The sequence below is a fragment of the Sinocyclocheilus grahami genome, unplaced genomic scaffold (assembly GCF_001515645.1).
Source record: "Sinocyclocheilus grahami isolate Dianchi unplaced genomic scaffold, SAMN03320097.WGS_v1.1 scaffold216.1, whole genome shotgun sequence".
NCBI lineage: Eukaryota > Metazoa > Chordata > Actinopteri > Cypriniformes > Cyprinidae > Sinocyclocheilus > Sinocyclocheilus grahami.
Genome location: NW_015505395.1, coordinates 59946 through 69974, shown reverse-complemented (window position 1 = coordinate 69974; position 10029 = coordinate 59946). Strand labels below are relative to the sequence as shown.

General features: G+C 36.4%; 1 long non-coding RNA gene across 1 annotated transcript; it reads left to right on the top strand.

Moving 5' to 3' along the window:
- Window positions 1-1298: 1298 nt before the first annotated feature.
- LOC107596292 (uncharacterized) lies at window positions 1299-9342 on the top strand. The gene is made up of 3 exons (XR_001610347.1): window positions 1299-1421; window positions 6305-6307; window positions 9332-9342. It is a non-coding gene; the product is annotated as an uncharacterized lncRNA (long non-coding RNA).
- The last annotated feature ends 687 nt before the right edge of the window (window positions 9343-10029 follow it).

Sequence of the window (10029 nt, the reverse complement as noted above, 5' to 3'; positions counted from 1 at the left end):
TTCCTCCCCCCCGCCAAGCAAGGGAGTAGGGGGTGGGGGGGGGGGGGGGGGGTATTTATGAAAGCAGATGTATTCAGCTCTCTCTCCTATATTGTATTCACTTTTTTATAGTTTATTTTATATCTGCGTTGTTGATGTTTGATGATAGTGTTCCGCATTTCCCTAAGGGCAAAGCAAAGTTTATTTTTATTTATTGACAGATTTAATTAGTTATTTATTTGTTTGCTTGTTTGTTTATTCCTTTTTCTTAGACTGTCATCACCAATAAATGTGGCATTAATAAATCTCAGTATTGGCCAGATGACTTTTTAAAGGTCCTAAACAATAGAACATGGTAACATGTTATTACTGTAATAAGATAATATGGCGTCATTTTAATAATGCTTAAGAAAATGAAATCTGTTTTGGGAAGTCTCGGATATTTCTATATACTGTGTTTATATATATATGCACACACACACACACACACACACAGAGAGAGAGAGCGATAGTTGGTGTACATATACTGTAAGTATTACAGGCACATTTTTTAATAAGATTATTGGAGTGTATTTTACAAGAAAATACTATTTCAGTCAATGATTGGAAAAAGTGTTTAAATGTTTCATTTCATGTGTGTTGCTGCCAAATTATGCTGCTCATATAACTTATATGAGAGAAATCAAACAACGAATAAGAAAAACAATGACTTTCAATAAATGACAGACAGGCAGTTGCGCAAAAACGGGGAATGCAGTATATGCAGTGCATAGGGGCGCCACACATAGGGGGACGCCATTTTGCCAAAATCATTCTGTGAAAATCTTCTTTAAAGGAGTCCTATTATGCTCTTTTACAAAGTCTTGATTTTGTTTTGGGGGTGTACTAGAACATGCTCTCATGCTTGGTATTTTTCACATAATTTACATTATTAAAATACCTTTCTCCCCGTCCTGGCACAAATGGCTCGATTAGTTCCGGCTTTGATGAAGGTCCGCCTTCCGAAAAACAAAATGTGATGTGATTGGTTAGCTGTCCCAGTGCGTTGTGATTGGCGAACAGCTTAGACAGTGTTTCAGTACTGCCATGCCCCCTTGCTCTGTCTTTCAACAAAAGCTTTTGGCGAATCCGGCACTTCTCACTCGTGTTGTGGAAGCTGTCCTCAGTAAAATGCGCAGTACACAATAGCAAATTGGGGTTATAATGCTCAGGAACAGAGTTAAAAAGTAAATTGCAACCACTGTTTCCTGACATCATTCGCTTTCGGAAGGGGAAAAAAAACAACATTTAAGGCGGTCGCACACCGCAGCGTTGCGCCACGACTTTAAAATTCGAACACATTATTTTCTATGAGTGTAGGCACACCGGCGGTGCTGTTCGGCGTCTGTTCGCGGCACCCAGCTACGTTGTGTTATACTTGTAAGAATTGTTCTAGACCAGCGGTTCTCAATCCTAGTCCTCGCGTACCCCCACTCTGCATGTTTTGCACGTCTCTCTTTGTTAACACACCTGATTCAGATCATCTCGTTAGAAGTGAGCTCCGTGCATGAACTGTGTCCGATTGACATGCTCCCTACACAGTGTCCATTGCTCCCTACTCCCTGAGCAGGGGAAATCCGTTGAAGTTTACTTCACTTCGGAATATTCATTTACAGATTTGCGCTGCGTTCTTCTTCGTCGTCTCGTCTGATGCACTCACTCAACCAAGCTTTCTAACCACAACTTCGCCCCTCCCCACCCCCAACCATTCGAATTTCTGTAGGCAGGAATTCTTTGTAATGATATTCTAATGGTCCACTTTGTGATATCACAAAGCCCGGAAACCAAACGCTGTAGTCCAAACGAGCCATTTGCTGTAGTTCTTGAAAATTGATTTTTTTTTAAACTAAATATCTCCCTTTGGAGTGGACTTTGAGATTTGTAACTTTCTGGATCTTTTTTATGCCCAAACATACACACTACACACTGACTAAAATAAAAAAAGTGAAAAAGCATAATAGGACCCCTTTAATAAAATGTTATAAATAATCAAAAGCTTAGTTATTAAAAATAATTAATAATTAATCTCGACCACAACAAACGGGAGACTTTTCAGACGCTCACTTCAGCTTCCCCTGAAAAGGTACAGGTGCCAAATGAGCTTCAGTAGAACAACAGGGAACTGCGGTCTGATGAGATATTGTTATATGTCAGTAAAACAAACTTTCCTGCCCTGTCAGCTGTTTTACTGTGCTCACGGTGCACTCTCTTCAACTGTACATGAATATGAGGCGCACGCTCACTTCTTAAATAAACCGCACTAGAAACTGCAAGTATACATCGTCAGTTAAGTCATGAAATGTATTTTGAGCTTGATTTAGGTATGACAAAAGTGTTGCAATTAATTCATTTTGACAACTAATAGAATGTTAAACATTGACTGATAACCAGAGTTCATTGACTATATAAAATTCAGTGAAGGTTGACTAGTTATCCGCATGTCTCATCCATGAGTGGGCCTATGAAATTATGGAGAACAAGATATTGGTGGTGTTAAAGTCACCATGAAAGCAAAGTTGAAAATTCTTATTTTTAATGGAATACTGTAGTGTTTATTATGAATAATTTATCCGTGCACTTCATTATTTTTTTAAAATTCATGTGCCCTCGTAATCTTTAATCAAAAACGTTAACCTCCACTCCCCCTCAAAACGACTCATCTTCTCTTCTGGTCACGAGCTATGGCGCAAGGGTGGAGCTAGTGACGTGAGGGGTAAATGCTGGGATAAACGACAGGGTGAAAAGCTGAAGTGGATGCTTCACTTTATAGCACTGACACCAGTCATGAGGGAGTACGTTACCCCTAAACATTGAAAAGATATTAGGATATTACGACAACATTACTATTAGGAATAGCAAACTATTTTTTTTTCATGAATATGACTTAACCTGATGGAGGACATGCTCAGTCATTCAGGCAGTCTCTCTCTCTAGCCTAGGTAATACAAAAACAAAACAAAAATTGTCATTCACTCAGTATTTCTTGATGTAATTCACAACTATCTCAATTACAATTAAGTACAAATTAATTGTATTCAGTTGTGTTTTAGGCACTAAAACAGTCCAGTACTTTATAGTCAAATACATTCTATATTGAAATAATGAAGACATGTTTTCATACCCCTATGAAAACATCCTGGCTCTGCCACTGCCTAAAAGGGCAAAGTGATTAATATCAGTTTATTTCTTTATTATTTCTGGGGGGGGTTCATTCACAAACAAAATGTATGTGTCACGAATTCGGTTCATGGACTTCCGTTTATTCACCACCAGATGTCACCCTTTCCATTACATTGACTCTCGCACTACACAAACTGTTGCATAGCACCCCGGACTACATATCCCATCATTATTTGCACAATTTGCACACTGCCCTGATTGCACTCATTGCACACAGCTGTTTCTAATTACCTCATTCACTATATAACACCCACTCCAACCACCTTTCTCTGCTGAGTATTGTTTAGCCTGTACCCCTTTCCGAGTCTCCGTGTTTTCCTTGTTTTTGCCTTGCCTGTTTTTGCGGTTTCTGATCTTTGCTTGTTTTCTTGGATTTCTCCCTCTTGTCTCGCCCCTGTGATTCTGTCTGCTGGTCGGTGACCTTCGCTAGCCCTGTGACTATTCTTATGTTGCCCGCCTTATACCTGTTTGCCAGTGTTTTGACCCTGCCTGTTGACCACGTCTCTTTAATAAAGCCTGCAGATGGATCCACGTGTCTCACGTCTTGTCAGCCCCGTTACAGAATGTTTGTGAATGGGCATTTGATTTACATTTGAGAGAAACTAAGATTGTAAACAAGGATACAAACTAGCCATATTTCGCTGAAAATTGCCGTTTTGAATTCAAAATAGGCCATCTGTGTGATTCAAGTAGATTCAATGAGTTGAAAACTCTTGCAACTTCATACTTCAATACAAAACAATGCAGAACTTTGGCAAAAAAAATGATTTTTAAATATTATAATAGTGATTTTATAATGTCTAAATCTAAATCCATTGGCAAAACATGTGAAAAGAACTATATTACAGAGGGGAAATGGTAAAGGAGACAGTAAATTATCCTCTGCTGCCATTTAGTGGTCATAGTGGGAATCATGACATTCATTTTAACCCTCTAAGCGCCAAAGTCGCAAAATTGCGACAAGACGTCATACTTAATAAATAGGCTGTAGATCCTAATATGGTTTAATAAATAATTTGTATTCCCTACCACTAGATGGCAGACACGTAGTACTTCGATTCTAGACCAAAATTATGTCATGTTCCTATTCAAAGTGTTAGAGGAAATAGAAGAGCAAGTGAGCTATCGTGTCATTGATGCGGAAGCAGTTCAGTTCAGAGCATCTGAGTGAATTGTGCATCTTTGCAGCGCAATGGTGCCACCGTGCAAGGCGAGAGTGTTCACGAAGCACAAACAAGTGATCATTTCGACCCTTTGCCCAACGGGGATGGGGGTGGCGGGGGAGAACGTGGTTGTAGTGTCCATAGGAGAGCTGTTGCTAGAGGTAGAGGCAGCAGGGGTAGGAGAAATAGGGCTGGAAGTAGCACTAGCTGCCCCAAAGAGGTGGGAGTGGCCGCAGTAGACGTGGCCATGCTGTGCGTGGGAGAGCCGGGAGACGTGGTAGAGGCAGCAGGGGTGATCTGGCTCTAAATAGGGCTGGAAATAGCGATGACAATGGTGGCTGGGTTTATTTGAGAAATGAAGAAGTGTATCAGGACTGGATCAAACGCTTTGATGAGCCTGCTGGTTATCCAAGAGAGAAAGATTTGACCAGTGCTGCACCCTTACAAAGTACAAGTACAAGAGGTACCATACTCTCAAGAACTATAAACTTTGTCACCTAGATACCTGATTGGGCAGATAGCTGGTCAACTGATCAAAAAATAGGCACATACATTTTACTATGGCACAGTAATATAGTAATAATTTACTATAGTTACTAATAGTTTTACTGTTGATTTCATCTTTTCCTGATCATTTGGAATGACGATAAAAAGACAAAAAAAAAAAAACATGCAAATAAGTTCAAACATCCACTCCATATATATTTTTCCTGAATATTACTGATGAACTGATCAAAAAGTAGGCTATTGTTCATGTGTTTTACTACTATATAGTATTGTAATATAGTAATAATTTAGTACTTTCTCCTATTTTATTGTTGGTTTCCTCTTTTATAGAGGTTTCTGCCATAAAGTTTAGCTAAGGCAACAGGAAGTCTAGACTAGTATGTTAGACCAGTGCACGTTCTTTCACTGCATGATTCAGTTTATTAACATGCATTTAGAATGATCACAAAATTCAAGATATGGGGGCAGAAATGTTTTTATTTATATAATTTCATATAGTTAATCAGTATCACGTGAAGACTAACGTGTTTTCCACCAAAAAGCAGCATTATTACAAATGAGATATTGCTTTTATACAGCAGTTCAATACAATTACAACAATACACTTAATTAAGACACTTCCATTTTAGACACAATATTGACTGTTTTTGCAGGGTCAGAAAGCTCTCGGATTTTATCAAAAATATCTTAATTTGTGTTCTGAAGATGAATGTCTTAAGGGTTTGGAACGACATGAAGGTGAGTAATTAATGACAGAATTTTCATTTTGGGGTGAACTAACCCTTTAAACTTTTATCAACAACAAAAAAACGTAATTGTAATGTCACCAGTCACATTTACACATTAATTTGTCCATTCTGTCCACTTCACAACTTTTCTATGGAATAGCGCAAATTCAGTTATTAGTCAACCTAATGTTGTTAACCTAATTTTTTATTTTACTTTTTTTCTTTTTTGCCCATGCGGCTCATTCTGTATTTCAGGGTTTGGCCAGAAACAAAACAAAAAAATATAATCCCCTCCTTAATAGTATCGTAAAATCTGTCACTCGCTTCAGTTCATTGCAATCTCACAATGTTCCATTATAATCAACAAAGCTGTCTATACTGTACAATGAATCTCTTCTTTACAACGTGTTTACATTTTGTTTGTTATAATGATATGATTCACGAGCCCGGTGAGTGGATTCGGACTACCTTAAACACCTCTGATTGGCCATTGCATTCAAGAAATAAAAACACACACGTCTGTGATTGGCCACATTGCTCAATGCTGCAAAAACACATTGCAAATGGAAACCTTTGATGCTCTCCAGAGCGCAAACACAGGAGTTTTCCATATCTGTTTCATTAATATAAGATGGGGACCCTGATTCCCTGGGGCCCTATGCCGCAACTTACCCTGTCTGCACCTGATTCTGTCCTTTTTGTGAACAGAAAGTCTCACATGCTGAATTGAGTAACCAAATTAATTGAGCAATCAGGATAGTGTTTTCACAAATTTCAAAATGAGGAAAAAATACAGAGAGACTGATAGCGACAATCAGAAGAGAGAGCAATGTCAAATTTTCAGTCACTCCTGCAGCTGCTATATTAGACACACCCTCACAGCAGTGTTCTTGTAATACAAAGGTAATACATAGTGTAGTGTTATAAATGTAAATACTTAAAAAAAAAAAAAAAAAAAACAATTCGATGCTGATGACCATTGAAACATGTCATCACAGTCTGTGAAAAGGGTCCAATGACTTAAACTACAGTTTTTAAAGCTATACAAAAATAGGGTACAAATTAAAATTGCATGACATGACTATTTTGTCATTAAACTTTTATTTATGGAGGGAAAACATCATTAGATCACAGTAACCAAATTATGTATAAAGATGGTCAGATTATATTTAGAGCAATTGCTACTCTTTAAAGGAGAGACATACATCCTGAGCATTACTGTCCACAAGAGGGAGGCCTTACACTGCACAAACATTTATATGATAGTTATTGGTTAATGGAATAGTGGTGTATTTACACCACAATCAAGAAGCCCAGAAAACAGTCATGAGAGATCAGGGAGAGAATATGAAGGTAGAACAGTCTTACAAGTAGCTGTCGGTCAACATAAAGAGCATTGTTGTTGTTCTTCTTCTTCTTCTTGTTCATCATCATCATCATCAGTCATAACTTAATTTATCAATTTACTCAAATATACAGTAGGTATATCCGTAGTTACAAACTTTATTCTTTTATGATGATTATTATTATTATTATTATTTTTAACAAGTTTTAACAGAAGGTCTCTATATTAAAACACCCCAAAAAGATAAGCACAAACAACTTCTCAAACTGCTGGAGGAAGTCAAGATACTGAGTATTCAAAACGCAGAAAAGGATAAAAGGATAGCAGATCTGGAGCGGAGAGTGGAGGATTTAGAGCAATACTCCAGAATTAACGATGTGGTCGTTACCGGGCTCAAGATCAAACCCCGGTCTTATGCACAGTCAGTGACCGCTGACAACGGGGTTGAGCCCTGCGAGATGGAGGTGAGCTCCGTGGAACAACAGGTGGAGGCCTTTCTCGAGTCCAGAGGGATTACGCTAGATGTGGACAACATCGAGGCATGCCACCCTCTCCCCAGGAGGAAGGACAACGACATGTCAGCAGTGATATTGAGGTTTGTGAACAGAAAAAATAAGATCGCACTGCTTAAACAAGGAAAGAAATTGAAGGGCACTAATGAATTCATGAATGATCACCTAACCAAGAGGAATGCGGATATAGCCAGAAAAGCCAGGTATCTGAGGAAGCAAAACAAAACACTTGGGTTACTAACTGCTAAATATTCATCAAACTTAACGGAACGCCAGAGGAGGCTAAGGTTTTGGTCATTAGAAGCATGGAGGAGCTGGATAAATATAACTGAGAATGCTACTGGATTAATGAGGTAAAAAAAACAACAACAAAAAAAACAGCAACAACTGTGTACACCAACACAATGACATCCAATCACATTTCACTTACTTCAAGAGACATTAACTACATAGGTCTACAACAAAGGATTCTGAACGATGAACACTTGGAACTGAAATCATTTGATTACACTGCGCATAATGAACAAGACTTGGAAGATGAAATAGACCCTGATAACATATTTTTCTCATCTATCAATACTAGCTGTAACTACTTTACTGAAGATGATTATAACAACAGTATCAACTCAGAAGGGACATTTTCAATCATACACTTCAACAGCAGAAGCATGTATACAAACTTCAATACTATCAAAGATTATTTACAACAGTTTATACATCCATTCAGTATTATAGCAATATCCGAAACATGGTTCAATGAGGATAAAGGAATTGATTTTGAATTAGAAGGTTATGACCTCAATTATATAAACAGAGTAAACAAAGCAGCCGGGTTCAAGTATGGAGTCATTTATTGACTGGATGGAAAAAATATTTTCTATAACAAGTAACAAAATGCTATTCATATGTGGAGATTATAATATAGATCTGATAAATTCAAATAAACATAAAATAACAGATGCATTTGTGAACAGTATGTACAGTATGAGTTTATACCCAACCATCACTAGACCCAGTAGAATTACTTCACACATTACTGCCGCACTGATTGATAATATTTTCACAAATAACATTGAATACACTAATGTCAGTGGCCTAATGATATGTGACATAACTGACCATCTGCCAGTCTTAACATTGTATGATGACGATTATAAAAATAACAAAACTCCCCAAAAGCTTTATATAAACATATAAAGACAGAAGAAGCAATTAATTCACTCAATTACGACTTAATGGAAAAGGACTGGAACATTGTATACAGAGAGAAAGATGTGGATAGAGCGTACAATAGTTTTTTAGAAATATTTAGCACATTATATAACAAAAACTGTCCCATTCGACGAATCAACTACAAAAATAAATGTATAAAATGTCCATGGTTAACTAAGGGTTTACAAAATGCTTGTAAAAAGAAAATTACTCTATATAGACAATGTATTAAATTAAGGACAAAAGAATGTGAAAACAAATATAAATCATATAAAAATAAATTGACTAATATAAGAAGAACTAGTAAGAAATTATACTATAAAAATGTATTAAATAAAAACAAAAATACTATTAAAGGGGTATGGGGTATACTAAATAGTTTAATTAAAGTTAAAACAAATAAGAATCCATATCCAGATTATTTTATTGATATGAATGGTGAAAACTTTAATATGCATAATATAGTAAATAGTTTCAATACATTTTTTGTAAATGTTGGACCAGATTTAGTAGCAATAATTCCTGAGTATGGAAGTAATAAATTGAATGAGTCATTTATAGAAAGGAATGCGAAGACCATCTTTCTCTCTGATGTGAGTGAGACAGAGATTAAAACTACTGTTAATAAATGCAAAAATAAAACATCTACTGATTGTTATGACATAGATTTGACACTAATTAAAAAAGTAATAAATAGTATTTCAAAACCTCTAACGTACATATGCAATGAATAATTTCAGACTGGAATATTTCCAAATAAAATGAAAATTGCTAAAGTAATACCAATGTATAAAAATGGAAACAAGCACATCTTCACAAACTATAGACCTGTCTCTCTGCTACCTCAATTAAAAAAAAAATTAGAGAAATTATTTAACGATAGATTAGAAAAATGTATAGATAAATATGATATAATAAATGAAAGTCAGTATGGTTTTAGAGCAAAGAGGTCAACATCAATGGCCATAATTGAAGCTGTGGAGGAAATCACAAACACCCTAGACAGAAAAAAATATGCAGTTGGAATATTTATTGATTTAAGGAAAGCCTTTGATACACTCAATCATTCAATCTTACTCAATAAACTGGAAATATATGGCATTAGGGGAGTGGCTTTGAACTAGATCAAAAGTTATTTAACTGAAAGACAACATTTTGTGAAGTTGGGCAGGTTTACGTCACAGTGTCTGGGCATTGCTTGTGGGGTCCCCCAAGGATCAGTATTGGGTCCTAAGTTATTTAATTTATATATAAATGACATATTCCATGTATCTAAATTATTGAAACTGATATTATTTGCTGATGATACTAATATATTATATTCTAGTGATAATTATAATACACATATAAATATAGTAAATAAA